The sequence below is a fragment of the Pinus tabuliformis genome, chromosome 3_1 (genome assembly GCF_031772625.1).
Source record: "Pinus tabuliformis cultivar Carrire ecotype Pingquan chromosome 3_1, CPIR1, whole genome shotgun sequence".
NCBI classification, from domain to species: domain Eukaryota; kingdom Viridiplantae; phylum Streptophyta; class Pinopsida; order Pinales; family Pinaceae; genus Pinus; species Pinus tabuliformis.
The window spans coordinates 814,688,466-814,711,741 of NC_142301.1; the positions used below are offsets into that span (position 1 = coordinate 814,688,466).

Here is a 23,276-nt window from a genome sequence, read left to right on the forward strand (position 1 = left end):
AAAAATATAGTTAGAATGTTTTTTTTGTCAGAAACCTAAGAAAGAATTGTTGTAATTGCAAGTTTAAGCTATGTAGTCTACATAATCAAAGCAGCCAAATTTTCAAGGGATCGAGTTTACGCATCAACAAATGCGATTTAGGTATTGAATCTATTTATGTTTCAAAATGAAATTTAATATATACATATAAACCATGGATCATGGAAATATCAAGAGCTGAGAAGGATTAAGAATATTTTTCACATTAAAAAAGTTTATTTCCAAGTTAGAAATTTACATGGTAAAATAAAGGTTAATCTATATAGTTAAGGATCTAGTTACTTATTTTTTTTAAATTTATATACTTTTAACTCATATATAAACCTTTTTGATAATAATAATAAAGTTACATTTTAGTTGATTTATAGTTTTTATTTTTTTATTTTATTTTGACAATTTGAGACGTATAATGAAGTAAGTATCTCTTGATTTGATCATTCATATATAGTTGATCATTCATATATAGTTTTTAAGAATAATGATTAATGTATTGATATTGGTGTTTTAATAATGCGAATATCAAATTTAGTGGATATATATATATATAGCGAATTTAAGACATATAATAAAGTAAGTATCTCTTGTTCTGATCATTAATATATAGTTTTTAAGAATAATGATTAATGTATTGATCTTGGTGTTTTTGATAATGCCAATATCAAATTTAATTAGATATAAAATCTTTAATTTTTTTAATAAAGAAATGTATGTGTAACACATTTCACTAATAATTCCATTAAAAAAAAAAATGAATATATATATCACAGTAAGGTCTAATCGAATTATTAGAAATATCCATATCGCATGTTAGAAATTGATGTGAGTCATTGATTTCAATGCAAATTTCAAGGTTTGCGATGTATTGTATTTATTGTTCACATAGCTTCCCGTTGTAGTTGAGGTTTATGACCGAACCTTTGTTAAATGCTGCCAGCTCCCGGACACACGTGGCAGTAGCAAAATCAAACCCACTTCATGTACTTGTCAGAGGTATTGGCTGACCTGCAACTGGTGGTCTGATATGCTCTGTTCGTTCTATGGATGGCGATCCGAGGGCATGGATGGTTTAGGGTTTTGTCAACTAACCAAATCTCCCACATCCGGTCGACTCCAATGTCATTTGGTATTGTTGGTGTTCCGGCTTGGTCGCTTTGCAATAGAGCCGACTCTTCACTGTGCAAAACAGATTTATGACCATCACTGTTGTTTTCAATGGAATTTTACGCCTTACCCTCACTGGGAGGTATTCAATCCCACTCGATATTTCACTGTTCCGGTGCTATTTGATGTTGATTTTCGCCTCAGGGTTTCATCTAGTTTGGAAACTAACAGATTACCCCAACCGTTCAGGGATTTCTCTTCGGCTTTTTCAATCCATGGAAGGTAGTAAGAATCGATGTCGTTCATAGGGAGGTAAGTGTGTAGTTCTTCTTGCCCTCCTCTCGTTTCTGTTCTTGTTTTATTTTGATTTGTTTCCTCACTGGTTCACTAACTAGGTATGATGGTTTTCCAAGTGGGCCGGAGTTCCCCAGTCCTAGGTAAGCTGCAGTACTCTTGGCATTCTTAGATGTATTGCTTAATGATTAGCTTTCCTCCTGACTCTAAGGTTGCTTGGCTTGTGATTACAGGTATTAACGTGTATCTAGTTTGAGCTTTTCTTGGCTAGGGCAGTATCATACATGATTCACGGGTTTACAAAATTTCGTTGTTGGTTTCAGGTTGGAGTACTCCTCACTGGTTCTTTAATCTTTTAGATGATGTATATGTTGGGTTGTCCTCTGAAATGTTGATTTTGAGCGGGGCTATATGTCGTTTATCGTTGATACATCTTTTTGTTTGGTTGTAATGTACGTTACGTGTAGTATTCCACGGGTCCAAAACCATGTTTGGTCTGCTATTCGGTTAAGGGCTACTTTGGTTTCCTTTTGTTTTGTTAAAAGAATGAGTTCAACAATGAATTCTCATGTCATGTTATGTAGAAGTTTGGTATTCTAGACTTAATGGTTTTTAATGTTATTTAATAGCTTGAGGAGAACTCTCGAGCCCGTTGGGCTAGACCTGTCACGGAGAACTCAATTCGTATTTAAAGTTTCAGTCCTTGGAGAGAACTTTCTATTTAATTTTTCAATCTTTCGTGTTTAAAGAAATGAATCCTTACTATAAAAATACTTTCTAAGATGAATGGTGAAGGTCCTTTACTTATTTTTCTTCTTATTCTTTTTTAAAGTAACTGTAGAGTAATGGATGACAATTTCTAGCTATTCGAGTTTGTTCATTGACTGTCACTCCTTTTCCTTTCTGTTGGTTTCCATTTGGAACTCCGAAATTGTTTCCGCTGAATTTTCTCTACCTACAGTCAAGTTGTGGTCTTTACCAACTTATGAGTTCATGAGAAAAATATATGTACTTATTTGTTACAACAAAACTTCTATATTTAGCCCCAAGGGTTAGCTCAGTTGGTCAAAAACCGTGCCTCGCCATCGGGAGGTCACAGGGTCGATTCTTCCCGAAGCCCTTGGGGTCAAGTCTTGCCAGTAGGCCGAGGGGCGATTAGCCTAGATTTTCTTGTGGACATAGTGACCACTCACTGACCAGGGTGTTCGTGAACTACATGCAAAAACAAACTAACAAACAAAACAAAACAAAACTTCTATATTTATTTGTTATAGTCAAATATCTTTACTTATTCATGTTATTATCAGTAGTACTCTCGTTGCGAAATTTAATGCCTGTTCTACTAAATTTATGTGATGTAGTCTTATTCTATGTTCAATTATAGTTCTATGGAATTCAAACTCTAATTAATACCCTAATTACTTATACCTGTAATGCTAATGTTTCCACATTCCACTAACAATTCTTAAAGATGGATTTAATTTACTTATCTGTTCATAGACTTGAAATTATGCCACTTTGTTCCTGTTTCAAAAGTCTCGCCACCCAGCTGCGAGTCTGGAAATTACGTCCAGACTCTCCCCCGAGCACTTCCTTCTCATCACAATTGAGATGAGTCCAGCTATAGCCGAGTACCTTGGGCCTCAAGAATCACTGTCCACCCTCAAGTCATGTACCTTGCAGACTGTAATTGAGTATTTTCCACTGGTTTATTTCATCCAGCTCAAGAATCTCCCCCATATCTGGACTCCTTCCCCCATCTATATCCCCCCCCCCCCCAAACAGAAGATGAGTAATTGTTTCTTTTAATTGTTTTCAAACATTTTTTTGCTAAAATACCTTAACTCCTAATTATCCATTAATTAGGTAACAAAATATATCCTAGCCTTCTAGACTCAGTCATTTATCATTTTAACAACATAAAGTAATAAAATTAATGTAGTAAAAGGTAAAATAAAACTTAGTAACCACAGTAACTGTTTATGTAGCTTGGGGTGTTACATCTCCCCCACCATATGAGGAACACCATCCCTAGTGTTCTTTCTAATTTAAGAAAATAACAACAGATAGGCTTTCTGCATAAATTCCTCTTCTTCCCAGGTGGCCTCATCCGGGCCAAAGTGCTTCCACTGCACTTTAACCTGGGTGATGGCTCGCTTCTGCATGGCGGTTTCTCTTTGATCGAGAATATGAAGAGAATCTTCCAGAAATTCTCCTTCCGGTTTGACCTGCACATAAACAATTCACAATCATAACTTTCTCAAATAGTTTATCCAAAAGTTATGTATTCTACTTAACTAATTACCTGAATATTTTCCGAGCTAATTATATGTTGAGGGTTGTACACATTTTTTTTTAGCAAGGAAACATGGAAAACATTGTGGACCTGGATATGGCTTGGTAGTGCAAGCTTATATGCTACTGTTCGAATCTGTTCCGATACTTGAAAGGGTCCATAGTACCGGGGTGCTAACTTGGCACAATCCCACCATTGGAAGGAACTTTTTCGAGCCTTTACTCTTGGATATACATGATCCCCTAACTGAAATTCTTTGTATGTCCTCTTTTTATCTGCGTACATCTTTTGCCTATCTTAGGCAGCCCTTAGATTTTGTCGAACCTTCTTAACCATCTCCTCCATTTCTGCTAGCATGTCAGGGCCCAAGGCTAGTTTATTGATTGGACTATTCCAATCTATGGGCACCCTGCACCTTCTCCCATATAACACCTCAAAGGGGCTCATGCCCAGTGACTCATGATGCCCATTATTATAAGAAAATTCTACTAGGTGGAGATAGTCTTCCCACTTATGTGGTTGTTGCATCACAAACATATGTAACATGTCCTCCGTCACTTGATTCACTCGTTCGATTTGTCCTTCCATTTGAGGATGGTAAGCCATACTAAATTGGATTTAGGTACCTAATCCTGAAAAGAGGGCTTTCTAGAATGCGAATGTAAATTTTACATCCCTATTGGAAATTACCACCCTAGGTATTCTGTGTAGACGGAAAAATTCCCTCATAAATATGTCTACAATTTCCATAGTTTTGTAAGTGGGTTTCACAGGTATAAAGTGAGCATTTTTGTTCAATTTGTCCACCACCATAATTGAGTCATGATGTTTCTTGGTGCAAGGTAAGCCAGTGTTTAAGTCTAGAAATATGGTCTCCCATTTCCACTCTAGAATGGGCAATGGTTGCATAAAACCAACGGGATGTTGATGTTACGCCTTCACCAAATGACACTCCAAACATTTGGACAAGTACTTAGTGACATATTTCCTTAACCTGGGCCAAAAATAACCTTTCTTAATGGTTGAAAACAACTTCTGGTACCTTGGGTGGCTAACACATGGTTTCCTGTGGAACTCATCCAATATCAACTGTTTAATAGAATTTTGGTTAGGAACATATATTCTTTTTTTGAAGGTGAGAATCTTATCTGAATTTATTTCAAAATCTGATATTTTTCCTTTCAACTAAGCTTCCTTTGCCTGCTGCCAAAGAAAAGTCTACTCTGGATCCTTGAGGGAGGCTTCCCTTATGATTTTAGGGATGTTTGAGCGTACATGAATGATTTGGACCTCATAAATACAATGTAATTTTTTGCTTAATGCGTTGGCCACTTGATTTTATTTTCCTTTAAGATGTTTCATTTAAGTGTCGCCACATTTTAAGCGCATGACCTATTGTTGTTAATTCAAGATTATAAGAAGAATATCACTGCTCATACTCCTTCAATTTCTGTGATTCGTAGGAAATGACCTTCCCCTCTTGTGTCAACACTCCACCAACACCTTCTTTACTATCATTCGTGAAAACTACGAAAGATTTTTCCGAATCTGCTTCCTTTAACATGGGTGCAGTGGTAAGTAGATTTTTTAGTCTTTCAAAGCTTTGCTGACATTCAGTTGTCCATCAGAAGGTGCATCCATTCTTCTGTAATGAGGTCATTGGGAAAGCGATTTTCGAAAATCCTTCAATGAACCGACAGTAGTACCCGACCAAGCCCAGGAATGACCTGATATCAACAAAATTCTTTGGGGCGGTCCATTCCATAATGGTTTTGATCTTTTCAGGGTCCACTGTTATTCCCTCTACTGATATAACGTGGCCCAAGTACCGAATCTGACGTTTGAAAAGGTCACACTTGCTATATTTGGCATATAACTTATTTTCCAGCAGCGTTTACAACACTATCCTTAGATGCTTTTCATGCTCTTCCCGATTCTTAGAGTATATTATAATGTCATCAATAAAAATCAGTGAAAATTTATCAAGATGAGGCTGGAAAATATTGTGCATCAAACTCATCAAAGTAGTTGGGGCGTTTGTGAGGCCAAACGGCAACACCACGAACTCGTAATGACCATAACGAGTTTGGAATGCAGTTCTGCAAATGTCTTCCTCCTTTATCCTTATTTGGTAGTAGTTGGACCTTCAATCAATTTTTTAGAATACTTTGGCTCCCTGCACCTGATCAAATAAATCATCAACACGTGGCAAGGGATATTTATTTTTGATGGACAATTTATTTAACTGATGATAATTGATGCATAATCTTAAATTTTCATCTTTCTTCCGTACGAACAGTACAGGGGCTCCCCAAGGGGACACACTGGGGTGGATATACTTTTTATCCAAAAGTTATTGAAGCTGCATCTTGAGTTCTATTAACTGAGGTATGCTCATGCGATAAGGGGTCTTGGATACAGGGGTTGCACCCGAAATTAGTTCAATGGTGAAATCAATATCACACTTGGGTGGTAATCGAGGAATGGATTCAGGGAATACATCAACAAATTCCTGAATAACAAGAATATTTTCCAAGGAGGTTTATTTTTGGAGTTCTTAAATCCCACCTGGACAACATATATTGTTGAAAAATGTGCAACAAGAAATGTTAAATTTAGAATGTGCTAAAAATAGACCTGCTAAAAATAGCATGTCTAAAAATAGCAGTTTGGCCAGTGAGGTCATTGGCCACATTGGGTGATAGGTGAAACTGCTAAAAATAGAAAGTTCTAAAAATAGAATTTCTAGGTCCCTTCCTATTTATAGCAGTCCCTAGTCTATCTATAGGAAGTAAAATTAATTTTGGTCTTAACAGCAGTTGGAAATATTAATTAATTAATTCAGTTGAGTTAATTAGTTAAGGAAATTTAAATTTGAAGTCTTTGTGAGCATGCACATGAGTTGTCCCACTGATTGAGGAAGTTATCCTTAATTTCCTCCACTGATTGAGGGAATAAGTATGAGTTCTATAAAGAGAGAATCAGTTGACATAGTTCTAACTAGTCAAGTCCAGTTAGATTATTTTAACAAGTTGTTAAAATAATAAAATATAGTTTTTTAATGCTTGCATGCATGTGACAACTATTATTTTAGATAACTAAGGATTCACTCATGGATAACTATTGCATGTCAGTTCTGTTAGACGCCCAGTTGAGATCAGATGTGGGACAATGTACTATCAAATGCTTGGATATTTCTAATAAGTATTCCTTGCATGGAGAAGGATCTATTTCCAAGAGAAATAAATATTATAGGAGATTGGAGGACTTGTGGCCTATATATTGAGGCTTAGGTAGTCTATGATCTTTATCTTTTGATTGAAGATCATCAGAATACAGAGAGAGCATGATAGATATTTGTATGTTGAAGAGGATTTCCACTTGATTGATAAAACAGTGTTGGGGTTTTATGCTGGTGCTTTCCCCAGTGATATATTCTGTGTTATGTGTGATTGATTTCTCTATATTAGTTATATGTGTTCTTATTGATGTTGTTCATGGTTGACTAAGCTTCCGCTAAATTGTTTGTAGAAGTAGATCAAGTGTTTTGATTTAGTACATTGCATTACCAGGTTGATCTACAAGTGGGAAATTTCTACATGGTATTGGAGCGAGCTAATTTGTAGAAAAAATTCTACATGGTATCAGAGCTAGCTGATTTGTAGGAAAAATTCTACAAAATTCTACATATATCTGACAAGCTTTCCTAATACATTTTCCTATCTAACTAGCAATAATAGTACACAACTTGGTACTTGTCTTGATTCCTTGAAGTTCCTTCCTTTGACCTGACTCAGTGATAAAACTTACAGTTTTCTGCTTGCAATCAACTAGGGACCAACATCTTTCCAACCAATCCATCCCTATTAAAATGTCGTATGAATCCAAAGCGAGTATATTAAGGTAAAAAATAACGGGGTGTCCTGAAATTGTTATGGGGCAACATTCTGTTTTTGTAGTTACCCTTCTTTTTGCCTCAATAGCTAATTGGACTAACCATGGTTTTGGAAACTTACTGCTCTGCAATTGACAACTCTCTACAACCTTAGGACTAACGTAACTTAGGCTAGCACCGGGATCAAACAAAACAGAGACAAGTTGCTTAGCAATCATACCTTCACATTCAATCATGGTGGTTGGTATTCCACTTGATGGTCGTCCAGAGCAACATTAATTCTGGGCATGCTCCTCGCCACTTCCCCAACCATGGAAGCTTCTTGCATATTTGATAGTTGTTCCGTCCTTGCTTTATGCAGACAATTTTTGTAATAGTGGGGTTCTCCGCATCCCCAACATTGCAGAGGCGGTTTTGACTGTTGGTCATTAACAGATTTATTAACTCCTTCTGACTGTCTATTTTCAAAATATGCAGCTTTGGGCTCGTTCCTTGCTGGAAATTTACTGAGAGGTTTTTGCTGTATATTCCTGCCATTAGTAAATTTTGTTTGTCTGTTTGGGATCAGGTTCCTTCCCTTCCTATTCAATCCTCCTTTAGGTCCTTCATTTTTTTGTTTCATTTGCTAGTAGCAAATGTGAGCTTTTCGCACCACATCATCCATGGTTCTTGGGTAATCAAACTCAAGCTTCTCCTGCATAAAATTGGGTAGGCTACTAACAAAATGCTGAATCTTTGCCTTTTCCTCTTGCATACAAGGCACATATCGTAGTAAGGAGGTGAATCACTTTACATATTCATCCATGGTTAAGATTCCCAATCTTAACTCATGAAATTCCTTTGCTTTTTCGTCATAATAACGCTCAGTTAAATACTTATCCTTGAAATGATTTTGAAACTCCTCCCATGTGACCTGTTCTTCATCGATTTTCCTCACAGTCTAAATTTCCTCCCACCAAAGAGTAGCCTTACCTCTTAACTGATAAACTGCCAAATGTGCTTTCAGTTTATCGATGTAATCATAAATCTGAAAGTATTTACTCACGTCAATTAACCAAACTTCCGCTACCTCTTCAGATTCTCCTTCAAAGAGTGACAGATTAATCTTTTTGAATTCACCTTGTAACTCAGATTTTTGTCTTTTTGTCTTGTGTTGGTCAGAGGCATTGTCCAAACATCCTTCTTCATCTTCCCCATGTTTTTCAGCTGACTCAACATTTTTTTCTCCATGCTGAGCCGTTGGGGTTTTCTCTCTATCTTCAGCACTGGGTTCTAGATCTCGTTGGTTCTGTCGATTAGATAAACTTCTAAGAATTCTCTCATGTTCTAGTCGTAACCGTTCATTGTCTGTTCTTAAATTTGTCATCTCAGCATGCAGTTGCTGAACGGTTTCGAGTAGGACAACATTATCTTGACGAGATTCCTCTCCTAGCTATATCCAAATGTCAGGGTTGGCATTCACATAAGTTGTCTCTGGCGGGTTTGGTGGTCTTGGGCTCCTCTGCATTCTGACCCCTTTTGTGTTGATGTGGGTCTCTGTGTTCACATGCACATTTACTTAGTTATTTTGATTAATGTCACATTTATTCATATATACGTAATTTCCCCAAAGAGTCTCAGTGTACGAACCTGAGCTCTGATACCATTTGTAACACATTTCACTAATAATTACATAAATAAAATAAAATTAAAATGATATATATATATATATATATATATATATATATATATATATATATATATATAGATATATATATATATATATATCACAGTAAGGTCTAATAGAATTATTAGAAATATCCATATTGCATGTCAGAATTGAGATCTGATTCATTGACTTCAATGCGAATTTCAAGGTTTGTGATGTATTGTATTTATTGATCACATGGCTTCCCATTGTGGTTGAGGTTTACACCTGGACCTTTGTTAAATGTTGTCAGCTCCCGAACAGACACAGCAACAACAAAATCAAACCCAATACATGTACTTGTCAAAGGTATTGGATGACCTACAATAGGTGGTCTGATCTACTCCATTTGTTCTATGGATGGCAATCTGATGACGTGGATGGTTTAGGGTTTTGTCAACTAACAGATTCTCCCACATCCGACCGACTCTGGTGTCATTTGGTATTGTTGGTGTTTTGGCTTGGTCACTTTGCAATAGAGCCGACTCTTCACTATGCTAGACGAATTTACGACCATCACTATTGTTTTCAATGGGATTTTACGCCTTACCCTCACTAGGAAGTATTCAATCCCACTCGATATTTCACTATTTCGGTGCTTTAATCTATTTGATATTGATTTTTGCCTCAGGGTTTCATCTGGTTTGGAAACTAACAGATTACCCCAACCATTCAAGGATTTCTCTTCGACTTTTTCAGTCTGTGGAAGGTAGCAAGAACCAATGCCATACATAGGGAGGTGAGTGTGTAGTTCGTCTTTCCCTCCTCTCATTTTTGTTCTTGTTTTATTTTGATTTATTTCCTCACTGGTTCACTAACTGGGTATGATGATTTTGCAGGCCGGGCACCATCTACAAGAGTTCCCTAGTCACAGGTAAGTTGTAGTACTCATGGCGTTCTTAGATGTATTGGTTAACGATTAGCTTTCCTCATGACTCTAAGGTTTCTTGGGTTGTTATTGTAGGTATTAACCTGTATCTAGTTTGAGCTTTGCTTGGCTAGGGCAGTGTCATACATGATTCACAGGTTTACAAAATTTTGTTGTTGGTTTCAGGTTGGAGTACTCCTCACTGGTTCTTTAATCTTTTAGATGATTTCTATGAGGGGTTTGTCCTCTTAAATGTTGATTTTATTAGGGGCTATATGTTGTTTATCATTGATACATATTTTGGTTTAGTTATAATGTATGTTGCGCGTAGTATTCCACGAGTCCAGAGCCATGTTTGATCTGTTATTCGGTCAAGGGTTACTTTGTATTCCTTTTATTTCATTAGGAGAATGATTTGAACAATGATTTCTCATGTCGCGTTATGTAGACATTTGGGATTCTAGACTTAAGGGTTTTTAATGTTATTTAATATCTTGAGGAGAACTCTCGAGGCTGCTGGGCCAGACCTGTCACGAAGAGCTCAATTCGTATTTAAAGTTTCAGTCTTTGGCAAGAACTTTCTATTTAATTTTTCAATATTTCGTGTTTAAAGAAATGAATCCTTACTGTAAAAATACTTTCTAAGATGAATGGTGAAGGATATTTACTTATTTTTCCCCCTGTTCTTTTTTAAAGTAATTGTAGAGTAATGGATGACAATTTCTAGCTATTCGAGTTTTTTCATTGATTGTCACTCCTTTTCTTTCTGTTTCTTTCCATTTGAACTCCGAAATTGTTTTCACAAAATTTTCTCTACCTACAGTCAAGTTGTGGTCTTTACCAATTTATGGGTTCGTGAGCAAAATATATGTACTTATTTGTTACAGCAAAACATCTATATTTATTTGTTACAGTAAAATATCTTTACTTATGCATGCTATTATCAGTATTACTTTTGTTGAGAAATTTAATGCCTGTTCTACTCAATTTATGTGATGCAGTCTTATTCTTTGTCCAATTGTAGTTCTATGGAATTCAAACTCCAATTAATACTCTAATTACTTCTACCTGTAACACTAATGTTGCCACATTCCACTAACAATTATTGAAGATAGATTTAATTTACCTATCTGTTCACAGAATTGAAATTATGCCACTCTATTCCTGTTTGGAAAGTCTCGCCACCCAGCCTTGTGTCTGGAAATTATGTCCAGACTCTCCCCCGAGCACTTCCTTCTCGTCACAGTTGAGATGAGTCCAGCTACAGTCGAGTACCTTGGGCCTCAGGACTCATTGTCCAGCCTCAAGTCCTGTACCTTGCAGACTTTAATTGAGTATTTTCCCACTCGCTTATTTCACCCACCTCAAGGATCTCCATGTGTCTAGACTCCTTCCCCATCTATATTCCCGCAGATGAGTAACTATTTCTTTTTAGCTATTTATTTTAACTGTTTTCAAACAGTTTTTTGTTAAAATACCTTAACTCCTAGTTATCCATTAATTAGGTAACAAAATATATCTTGGGCTTCCAGCCTCAGTCATTTATCATTTTAACAACATAAAGTAAGAAAATTAATGCAGTAAAAGGTAAAATAAAACTTAGTAACCACAGTAATTGTTTATGTAACTTGGGGTGTTACTGTATGTGTTTTAATCTTTTTATTGTAAGCTATAAAATAAAATATGAATACTTGTTTAAAAATAAGAAAAATGATTACATGTATGAATGAAAGAGATATAAGTCAAGAGTTAAAGTTAAAATTAAAATAAAATAAAAAATTAATTTAATTATATTTAAATTTAAATTTAAAGTCTATTATGGAAAAATGAGTATAGGTTTAATTAAATGATTAAAAATAACCAACATATGTAAATCATAGATATATTAATTAAGAGTTAAATTTATATTTAAAATAAAAAATTGTTGTGTCACATTTTATATTCCAATATCATGAAGATGTATGATTCTATCATTGCTCAATAGCGTGTTTATCTTAAAATAAATTAAATTATTTTCTAAATAGAAAAGCAATATGCATGTTTGGCTAGTTTTAATTAAAAGTTTTATAAAAAAACAATAATCCAGCTTCACTATGGTCTTTCAATTTGTTCTTGATATTATAACCCAATATAGTAAAAATATTTCAGTCACAGTAGTAATTAGAATTAAAAACAAACACGAGTAAGATTTTCAAACCGTATACTTTTAAAACATATTTCAATACTAGTTTTAAATAAACTATTTGAAGATCTATGTTGAGTATTGAGAATCTATAAATAATTTATATCGATATCAATTTTATATATATATATATATATATATATAAGAAGATAATTTAATGTTATATATAATAAAATATTCATTTTTCAATGAAAAAGGTAATTGAAAGTTAATATATAAAATAAAATATATGAAGTATTTCTTGATAGAGGGAGATGTGTTGGCATCAACAAGAATTGATCCCCATGTCTCAAGACACAAAATGGTCCATTTTCTTACACGGATGAAACAAAAGGAAATGTTCCCCTTCCTTTTGAACAACACCAAAACATTTCTAGTCCACACATCCAAAACATTCCTACTACCTACATTGTTAAACAAGTGGACAAAGTTCTAGCCATGGAAGTAAATCTTCCCAAGGTAAACTCTCTCTTTAATTCCCTTAAATCTAAGGCTCTGATTTGTAAGTTTAATGAATTTTGGCCAAACCAAATGCATTACAACAATGGATTTTTTCTCTCTGAACACAAACTTTGATTTTAATTTATGCTCTAAAGGATTTTTCATTGTTCAATTTGACTCACAAAAATACAGATTTTTCCATGAATGCATGCCCATGGTTTTGGGATAATATTGGGCTTTACATTACTCCATGGTTCCAAGAATTCAATGTGACAACTATGATGGTTTCTACAATGCTGGTATGGATGAGACTTCTAAATATTCCTCTTCTTTTCTAGCACCGCAAAGTCCTTGAAGACACTGGGAACACACTTGGGAAATTTAAGAATATGGACCGAGAAAGGATAGATAAAGGTCCTTTTAATTTTGCTAGAAGATGTGTAGAGATAAACTTTAATAAAGAGATACCTTGCCACATTCCAATGAAACACAAAAACTTCTTTTGGACATAATATTAGATTATGAGAAATAAACATGCTTTCAAACCAAACACTTGTAGACCTCTCGTTCTCCAGTAAAAATGAACACAAAAAAGAAAAAGAGGGAGGTCTATAAATAAAAAGGATGATAGTTTCGAGATTCACACCTTTTAGATGACGAAGAAGAGGAAAACATGGAGAGTCAACGAATCCAAGAAAAATATGATGTACATGTTCATGATGGAAATCCCTTTCCTTTCTTTTCCTGGACATGTTATCATTCCCGAGATTGTGGCTTTATGGATGGTTTTTGTCACCCTAATGATCTGATGTTTTTTTTTGTGTGTGATGCTTCCTTGGAGTTTTAGTAAAATTAAAAATAATTATGATTATTTTTATCTTATTATAATATCGTATTAAGTAATAATATTATGTTAAACTTATATTTATGTTGTAAGGTGTTTCTTTTGAAAAACATCCCTACATGTGTTATTTTGCATCATTATGCATTTTCAAATTCAATGTTAGATGATTGAATAATATTATCATCAGATTACTAACCATTAATACTTAATAATAGTTTCAAGTTAATAGTTAATAATATTGAAAAAAAATTTATAAGTTTAACTCATAATCGTTTGCCTTTTGTGTCTTCATATCGAGAAAGGGTGATAACATAAATGAGTGTGCATTCTGAAATTAGGTTTAATGGTTAGATTATTTATTCATCAACAGAGATTTCAAGAACAATATATTTTGCTTTACCTCCACAATCGATACTGAAATTTTGCCAAGGAGTTACAAATGGATTCTTTGGCATGACATTGAGACATAACAGAGCACTGCATTGCTGGGATAAAGGCATTGAGTCTTCTCCATTTTCATTTAATACATGCTAATTTTATTTTTGTTTCGATTAGGGTTTTATCTTTTTGTTTCAAATTTTTCCCTATTTATTGAGGGATATAGATAGGATTTTATGATGAAGTAGAACAACTCTTTTCTTATGAAGCAGAACAACAACAATATCATGAAGGTACAACTTGCATCAAACGGTTGGAAGAAGAAGAATGTTGTGCTTGGGAGTGCAGTTATATGGATGCAAATGACACCCCAGAAAAGGTGGTAACTGTGCAACCAGGTGGGGACTCCTCCCTACCGTTAGTTCGATGTTCTCTGAACCAAAGTTGTTGATATGTCCCATTTGAACACAAAGTCTCTATTATAATTCCCACTATGCCATTATTGGAGGATAGAAAGATGTCATATTGCTTATAGCGTTGATCAAGGGTTCTTCCAAATAATAATAATAACTTGCGTAACCATAGCCGTTGTGACAGACATGGGAATCATATTTGATATTCAAACAAAGGATAAGATTGAATGGCCTTTTCATGAGTTTGAAGGGATTGTTAGGTGTTGGCAGCGAGTGAAATAAAACAAGCATTGAAAGGCCAAAATTCCACCTTCATAAACATGAAAATGATTCTGAAGGGTTCGCAACCACTGTAATATAATAGACATTTAAATGGCAAGATGCCAAATATATAAACGCGGAAATAATTAAGGGTTTGGATAATACAATTCTAAAAAATGACGCTACATCTATAAATAGAAATATAGACGAACCACATGTACTTTTTATATTTGATTCCATTAATTTTTGAAACCTTATTATTGAAAACTTATTTTCAATGTGATTTATATTATTATTATTATTATTTAATTAAGATATTTTTATTTTTATTATTTTTGTAGTGAGAATATAAACCATGTAATATAAGAAAGATGTTTATATAATCTTTTAGTTGTTAATTGCATAAATTTTTGAAATCTTATTATTGAAAACTTATTTTCAATTAACTTTTTTTAGTGTGTGATTTATATTATTATTACTATTTAATTAAGATATTTTTATTTTTATTATTTTTCTAATGAGACTTTCAACCATGTAATATAAGAAAGATGTTTATAAAAAAATATGATCATTTAAATTTTATAAATATAGTAAGCATTTAATTATAAAATAGAAAAGAACTATAAAAAATAATGAAGCCATTTTTTTAAAAAGTTTATTGGTTAGTAAACAACTTATATTTGGAATTAAAGTTATATTTATGATTGGTTTTGAATAAGTTTCTTTTAATTAAAGCTCAAATAAAAGAAAGAAAAATTGGTATATTATTTCATTGATATGTGTTAATATATTATTATGAAGAACTTTAAAAGATAGACATAGGCATGTAGTACTTGCTTTTGTTGTTGGACATAGGCTCCTTGTGATTGTTTAACCTCATTTTCTTGCTTTAAATAATATTAGTGACTATAAAAGTTAAGAGACAAAACTAATCTAACAGTGTAGGACAGGTATGGAAACACCATACTATAATATCATCCATGTTGGACATTAATAATATTTATCTTTACAATTTAAGAGAATTTAAGAGAATGTAAAGGAGGGGATTAATAATAATGATTGAGGTGTTATTTTTTTCCAAAGAAAAATTTGTAATTTTATTATAAGGAAAGAAGTTACATTTTGCAGAGGTTGAATGTCTTCAAATTAAAACCAAGATCAAAATATTGGGAGACAAAAACAACTTGAAAAAAAAAAAATCATCCCTTGTAATAATCATGAAAATTCTCTTTTTCCCTTTCTTCCTTTGCACTTTCTACCAGTTACCAACCAAATATTCCATCGAAATGATTGCCAAATCCAAACTTGCCTTCACTTGGTGTTGGTCTTTTCCTTAATTCAAATTTCTTTATTCATGAGCTCTCTTTTTCCTGCAACCCCATCTACTTGTCTTATCATATGTGTTGAAGGAATTCCTTCCCGAGTCCTTTCCCCATAATGGTCAATTTGTTTTGGTCAATTTGTTTTGAATAGTAAGTACTTTCCATTTTCTAATTATCCTTAATGTCTTGAGAATGGACACCTTCCTCATCTTCCTACTATGATTTTGCAAAGTTAGTGTGCTACCAACTTTTCTTTTTTCAAGATTCCCCCTTTTTCTTCTTAGAGTGTTTTTTGGCCTATGGACATTAATAATGTAGATGATGTGTTTGAAAACAAGTACAACATCTAAATGTTGTGTTTTCATAATCTAAACTTAGGTTCCATTCATAGTTTCCATTTTTCAACTGTATGTTGTATGGTAAGCCTTTGCTCAAAGTTATCTCTATATAAATCCAAGCAAAGGTAAAAAGCCTTGTTGTATCTTATTATTACGTCGTAAGGAATTCCCCTTTCGGAAAAACTCCCCCAGCTGCCACTGTGTACCAGTTTGCACCATTGGATGGAATATTAGACGATTGAAGAGTTTTACACCGTGGTTAATAAAAAACCTAATAATTAGCACTTGTAATAAATAATCAAACAACTACTTCTCGCTAAATCATTTTGCTGAACCGTTTCTTGATACGATCAAATTGATTTTGTGACATCCCCGCAGTTCCCTGGCAGACGTCAACTGGAGTAGTGGAGACAACAAGAGCTATGACAATTGCATGGCAAGGACGAGAGACCCCCATAAGGCCAGCAATGATGTTGGCTGGAAGGTCATCCAGAGGCTCAGAGCTGAAGGGCCTCTCTGCCTCTCAAATTTCAGGATAATCCACAAGCTGGGCAGTGTGGACATTGACAATGTTTATTTGACATAGACCATGGGAACGAACTACTATTTCACGACTAAGGCAATGGACAAGAAGGCGTTGTCCGGGCGGAATGAGATGATCAAGGCCGGGACGGGGAGGGAGATTTTGGAAACGCTAGATCATTCGTTCCTGTCGACTCTGTACGCACATTTGGACAAGGCTCAGTTGTCGTGTCTGGTCATGGATTTTGGCCCAGGGCGGGAACCTCCATGTTCTTAGGCAGTGACAGCTGGGAAAAATATTTTGCGACAATACTGCCAAGTTCTATGCATCAGAATTGTTGTTGGCATTGGAGTATTTGCACATGCTAGGAATCGTATACAAATATTTGAAGCCTGAGAATGTTCTCGTTCGTGAAGACGACCATATCATGCTCACCGAATTTGACCTTTTACTGAAATGTACCGTCCACCTGATGTTGCTTCAGAAGACGACGGGGCCCGACTCCGAGTCCTTATCCGATGCTGACCCAGACGAGAGGGCAATGACACTAGCCATGTTAATGTCGTCCTCCATCATTCCGTCATACATGCTCCCCTGTACCGACAACATGCAACCACCCTGCCACCAAGAAGCGACAACCGTTTCTTGCCTCCAATGTTCCACCATTTCGCCAGAATCGGTTCTCCCCAAACTCCATTCCCTCCGCTACGCAAAAAGCTTTGTCACAGCTGCATCCACTTTATCACTCTTCACTTAGTGACCGATACTCGCTTGGTGTCGTTCATGGGTATGCATGAGTACCTGCTGCCGAAGATCATAGCCGGCGAGGGCCATGGCAACGCTGTCGACTGGTGGACCCTTGGAATTTTCATATTTGAGCTTTTCTACTGGCGAAGTCAATTGCAAGTTAGTTGGGTTTGTGGACGTGGCCAAGGGGGACCTCTTCCATCTTCGATCCATCTACGGAGATGAGGATTTACCATGTTGTATAAATTATGGTTTTAGGATTAATTTTGCTGAAATTTCCAGTGTAACTCTCACGCTAAAGCCACCTAACTAATTCTTGTAAGCCTTATGTGCATACTAGTTCAATGAGGAAGAGAAATGGAAAATGGTTAGATGTTTTTTTACTTTTTTTCGTATTTCAATGTCTCTCGTGGACTTATCTGAGAAGTCAAAGTTTTTTCGTACGTAGAGGAGAATATAAATTGGGGATCAAAATTCCTTATCCTCATGGTGGCCCCAGGTATTGACATTCATTTTTTTCTATGGAACTTTATTTGATAGACACAAGCTTCTTGCATGGTTGCTGACATTGTAGTATGTGTTTTAAGAGAGAAAATGCCAACATGCCTTTGATATGGGTTAGTAAAGCATATGGAATTCATTATGGCGCACAAATAATTTTCAGGAAATTGTAGATTTTCATGATAAAGAGGATCATTTTATGGGTTATTGTTGTTATCCAAAAAAATATATCAAAAGAGACAAATTAATAGATTCTAAATTTTATATTACTCTCAAATCAAAATAATTACAATTATTTTGATATCTACTCTCTTAATAATGTATTAGTTTTGTGGACTTTGCAAAAGGGTATACTAATAAAAAAAAATGTTAATCCAAACTTATAAAAAGTTTTCACACTAATACAAGCAGAGGAAACATAGTTTATATAAAGGATGGTGTCTATTTGGTTTTCTTACTTCTATCTTTGAAATGGTTGCAGAACACATAATACATCTTTGTTCATAAAAAGGTAACACAATGAATAGAAACATTGGGTTCACATTTCCAAGTCTTCGAGGCTTCTCTCTTGGCCCTTCCATTTCCAGGTTCATGAGGTTTCTCTCGCAGCCCTTTCCTGTATTTGTGGGTTCATTCCGTAAACTATATATGACCGTTGCCTTGTACCACTGGCATAAGAATAACATAAAAGTAACGAATAACATAAAAGTAACGAGGATTAATTTATTCAAAGGATTGTGATTGGCATGTTACTATTATGAGTATGTTGAATGCAAATTTAATTGAAAAGAAGATGCTAAATGTAGCAAAATAAATAACTTATTTAATAGTTTCATAATTGCAAATCTTCCATGGTTAATTCCACAATTTGCCATCTTGGAAATAACAAAGTTATTTATCAAAATATAAATCTATGATGGTAAATGTAGCAAAATAAATAATTTATTTAATAGTTTCAAATCTTCAATGATTAATTCCACAATTTGACATCTTTGAAATAACAAAGTTATTTATCTAAATATAAATCTATAATGATTTTTCTGTATGAAAAAAAGGTTATTTACTGTAAATTTATTTCAAAAATATTTCTATAATCAAGTCCTTGATTGCACGAGAAGCTTGAATATGACCTGCTATATATTTATTATCGGCGATTTTTTCATCTCCATATTTAAAAAATTAAGCAAAGGCAAGAATGTTGGGTAACGATTTAAACAGAAGTAAATGTGGCTAACTTAAATAGGAGTAAATTATTTTTATGAAAATTTATCCATATTTAATGCCATCAATTTATGTTTCATATTTGTATGTCATCAACATATGTTTCATATTTGTATGTCATCAAGCTCACTCAAATTCCTATCCTATTTACAAAACCTTAGTAAATATGATGCCATATGAACCAATCATATCAATCCAAATTACAATTTTTATTAAATAAATTAAAAATATATCAATTTTCAACATTCACTTATATATTTGATCATAAATATATATAACTAATTCACTTTTATATTTTATATTTCACTATGAATATAAACAATATTACAATTTATAAATATCATAAAATGATAATTTCAATAAAGCATATATCAATTTCAATCATTCACTTGTATAATTGACTATAAATATAAATACTGTTCTAACTCATAAATATTATAAAATAATAATTTCTAATTTTTTCATAGGTTAACATATCTATATTATATTATATTTGAGAAACCATTTATATTTAATTTTGGATAAGATTGAAAATAGTTTTATTTTATATTTAATTTTGGATTATATAGATTATATGTGTGAGTTGAATTTGTATTTAATTTTGAATTAAATTGACAATTATAGAATCTTTTAAATTACAACATGATTTTTTTATTTTTTTTTTAGATAATTATTAATTTTTTAAATTATATATTATTTTCACTTGTGGTAAGTGGAAGAGGGTTTTTTATCTTAAGGGAATTCAGAAAATAAATTTTATATGATGCATTCTAATGCCGAGCTTAACGATATTAAGGATGAATTCATATTATCTAAAGTGAAGTTCCATGCTAAGGCAAAACAACTGTGTAAGAAGGGTATAATGTAAAATTATATGATTGGAATCATAATTTTCATATTAGGTGTAACTATCTCTTGATTGATTGGCATTTATAATGAAATTCAAGAAAATGTACAACAATCACTATATATAGTAAATGGTTTTCACTGTCATTATGGAAGAGTAACAATTTAATGCTACTCTTTCCTACGCTTCCTAAGCTACTAGCTTACGGCGTTTCCTTTCCAACATCCGGTGCAATTGCTAGTTATCTGTTTCTTTGTAAGTCCCCAAAGTATTCCCTATATCTTAAAGGACTTGATGATGCCAAAATGGTAATGGGAGGTTTGGTAACACACCCACATTAGGGTTGTTGACACCACCATTGTTACAGAGTCAAATTCAGGGAACCAATGGGTCATAAAAAGTCGTTCAAAAAACTAGCGACCTTCTTGCATTACTTTTTCCAACTTTCCCTTTCATTCAAATTGCAAAATAAAAAAACCTTTAGAACATAGCTAAATCTCACAATTTTTTACCACAAGGTGTCCTGTCATCTTATAAATAATGTTTAGTAGGATTAGTTAAAGACAGGTATTTTTTTGGAATCTATGGGGCTAATCTGATATATGAAATTCCATTTTTGCAATTGACATAGAATTATGAAATTCCATTTTTGCAATTGACATAGAATGTGCAGAACTATAATTGCACTGCAGTTGGAATATACTTGGTGTAACATGTATACACACTCAACTTAACCCAATATTTTTTTTTTTACATATTATCAACGCTAGCATGCTCTCGTTCATGATCAAGGTCTACAAACTTATAAAAAGAATGTAATATGCATTTGCATATTTCACTGTACATAAGCATTAGGGGAATTCAATGGTAACCCTTAGACTTTAATTACTACAACGCAATATTTAATTTAGATTTGACGTTTATTGCAGGGTAAATCAGTTGATAACCTCGATATATTCGGGCTTCATCCACCATCCAACTGTAGCTATCCTGACCATGGATGGTGGACCATTATATTCCCTTTTCATAATGGATTTTTACCTTAACCCTTGGGTCGGGAACCATTAGGTGCTCGACCATTATGAGAGGTTGGGCTCTACAACTTCTTTCATTTCTTCTTCGAAACGTGCTTCTCCGCCTTTAGAAAATATGGGTGAGTCACCTTATCATCGTGCAGAGAGACCCTTATGGTCATCCCTTCTTCTCCCATGTGGAAGGTAAGTTTCCTCTGAGTTCTACATTTAGTAATGCTTCTTTCTTGGGCTTTTTTCTTCAATTTACTCTACAACTAACTCGTTTTTACCCTTGCAGGTTCCCTACCTTCTCCAACAAGGACAATGTGTGCCAACCACAAAAACCCTTATCAACTGCTTCGCAGGTAATTGGCTTCCCTTCGTTCCTAGCAGAGATCTTTTCTTTACACATTCTTTGTCTTTTACTAAAATCTAACACAGGTGTGGATTGCTTCTATCAGGTATAAGGTGGCCAAAGTTTGTGGCCCCTCCCTAAACAGGGAAATCGTTCAGGGTTACAAACTTCCTATGGCTTCTTCGTTATGATTTTGTGTTAATGCGTGTTTAATTTTTGGGTTTTTGTCTCCATAGACATGTTAGCTCCAATCCTATTTTTCTTCGGCATTGGATACTGTGTGTGGCCATTCTAATGCATATGTGTGTGTTCTAATTTCCAGGTTTATCTTGGTTTCCCCTTCAACCCCTTCAGGGTTTTAATAGCTACTGCTCTGGGTTTGCTCCAAGGAAAAGAAAAAAATGTGACAGAACCCTCTTGGTTCTCTCTCTAGCCAATCGACTGCTCGATTCTTGAGAGACAGCCCTGGGCCTCTTAACTTTTATGGCCTTCCTGTTGATTGGGTCTGAACTAAGGCCATGATCTTAGTTTGTAAAGGGTTTAACCTTAGTGTTTTAATATTTATTACTATTGTGTAGCATTTTCCAAATTGAAGCTTTCGGCTTCGACCTTTTAATGGGATTTTATGCTTTAAATCTTAGCTTCAGCTTGGTGTACTTACAATTCTTACAATTTAACCAAACTGGGTATAAATATATTTGTTATGTTGTTTCCCTTGAACAATTTCAACTGTAGTTGGGTTGTGCTCACACCGAAGTTTTGTTGGGTATTTTTAACATGGAGAAAATACCAAAACCAAATAAACAAACACACAGAGGCAATGCTCTGTTTTACCTCCACAGGATTTTTATGCACAGACAACTAAAAAAAATTCACTCAGAGAACCAGAGTATTTCACTACCATTAAAAACATTTACCTCCACAGGATTTTTATGCACAGACAACTAAAAAAAATTCACTCAGAGAACCAGAGTATTTCACTACCATTAAAAACATTTTATTCATTAAAAATCGATACAAACTTCATCCTCTTTTACTGAGAGGGATTTACCACTGTAAAATTGTTTTCATATTCATTGCTGTGAAAAACAACTTACTGCTGTAACAAAAGTTTACATGAGCTTACTGCTGTAAAACAAAATTTACATTCACTGGTGTGAAACACTTTTACATGCTGCTGTAAAAACAAAACTTACAGAGTTACAAAAACTCGCTCCACCATTTCCTTTATGCACTGCTGTGCAAAAACCACACATGGTTTTTCCCTACACCAAAAATTACATCATCTGGTTCTATCTTTTTACACACTGCTGTGTGTTCAATACATACCACACATGGTTTTCGCTTCACCACTCTATTTTTACTCTACTGTGAACTCACACTAAAATCTCCCGTGTGCCATTCCAAGAAACAATGGTCAACACAGTAATAAATTACATACTCATATCCCATACAAAATTTATGTAATAAGTACATACGCCCATACCTTTTCATAAAAAAAACTTACGAACTCTATGTAAAACTTTAATATTTTACCTACCACTATGACATTTCATTAAGACGTATGGTCAACCAAAACTTAGATTTACTCCACGCAACATTTAATATTTGCCGTCGGGTGAATTTCAAACATTATGCAATTTGGTTTTGGGAAGCCATCGGGTCCACACCATCGCATCGCAACTTTACTCATGTCAAAGACCCCGACCC

The 23,276-nt window shown here is 34.2% G+C and overlaps 1 protein-coding gene and 1 pseudogene across 1 annotated transcript in view; both read left to right on the forward strand.

The window, feature by feature from the left end:
* Positions 1–23,276, forward strand: part of LOC149189975 (cysteine-rich receptor-like protein kinase 42) — a 169,585-nt gene that overhangs the window by 100,804 nt on the left and 45,505 nt on the right. The gene's annotated exons all lie outside the window — the stretch shown is intronic.
* LOC149189977 (protein kinase G11A-like) lies at positions 10,035–17,854 on the forward strand (annotated as a pseudogene).